Raw genomic sequence first — 1,210 nt, 5'->3', positions numbered from 1 at the left:
GGCAGAATTACGATAGGTTCCTGTATCAATGTGGCCAAATGTAGCCGCTCCTTAGGTCCAGTTGTTTCTTGAAGGCACAGAGGCTTATTTTGAGATGAAGTTGGGTCCATTCTGTCCTTTTCTCAGAATTAATGTGTAAAATAAATTTTGTAAGTTTTTGTTGGGTCACTCACTGGGGCTCTTCATGTAAAATTAATTCCCCCCTAAGGGTTTCCGCAGCTTTCTGTTTCATTCCATGTATGTATCTTTGACAATACATTTGTACTTTTTCAGGCTTTCTATGTGCATGTGTCACATGTTATGTTTTATATCCACTCTCCACCACAACTGGCCACATTTATTCCTGAATTTACAGGGCTGAAGCAGAGCTTTGCTGACCTTGTAGTTATGCAGAACTTACCCTCTAAGTCCACTGGAGGGTTTTCTACTTTACATGTTCCTGGCTCTTGCTGTATTCCCAGACTGCTCTTCCTAGGTTTTTAATAAATAACTACTGTTATATAGAATCATAGAATGGTTTGGGTCAGAAGGGACCTTAAAGACCATCCAGTTCCCTCCCCTTTGCCATGGGCAGGGACACCTCCCACTAGCTCAGGCTGCTCAATGCCCCTTGAACACCTCCAGGGATGGGGCAGCCACAACATCTCTGGGCAACTTCTGCCAGTGCCTCAGCACCCTCACAGGATAAAAAAATTCTTCCTAATATCTAATACAAATCTCCCCGCTTTCAGCTTAAAACCATTACCTCTTGTCCTGTCACTGCACTCCCTGATAACAAGCCCCTCTCCAGCTTTCCTGTAGCCCACTTAAAGTACTGGAAGGCTGCTATAAGGCCTCTCTGGAGCCTTGTCTTCTCTAGGCTAAACATCACTAACTCTCTCAGCCTGTCCATCTGTCTTTCTGGCCAGGTATTTGATGTAGTCTTATATACCTAGAAGTGATTGATAGAGATGATCACATAGCTTTAATTTTTCAGACTTATGCATTTTCAGCCTGTTTTGGGGTTCACAATGCTCCAGCGAGAGCAGACTCCCATATCTGCTCTTCTGAGACTGTCCCCGTAGCTGCTGAGAAGATACATTTTTCTTACTTTTAGAAGTATGCAGTATGCTTTGAAATCATAACTGAAGTATAGATGACTTTTAGCCTCCAACCATCCTTCCATATTGAGTAAGCAGTGATGATCCAAAGAGTAAATTGTGCTCTGAGG

The sequence above is a fragment of the Phaenicophaeus curvirostris genome, chromosome 2 (assembly GCF_032191515.1).
Source record: "Phaenicophaeus curvirostris isolate KB17595 chromosome 2, BPBGC_Pcur_1.0, whole genome shotgun sequence".
Taxonomy (NCBI): Eukaryota; Metazoa; Chordata; class Aves; order Cuculiformes; family Cuculidae; genus Phaenicophaeus; species Phaenicophaeus curvirostris.
The sequence above is the reverse complement of the archived record's forward strand: the minus strand, read 5'-3'. Positions refer to the sequence as shown.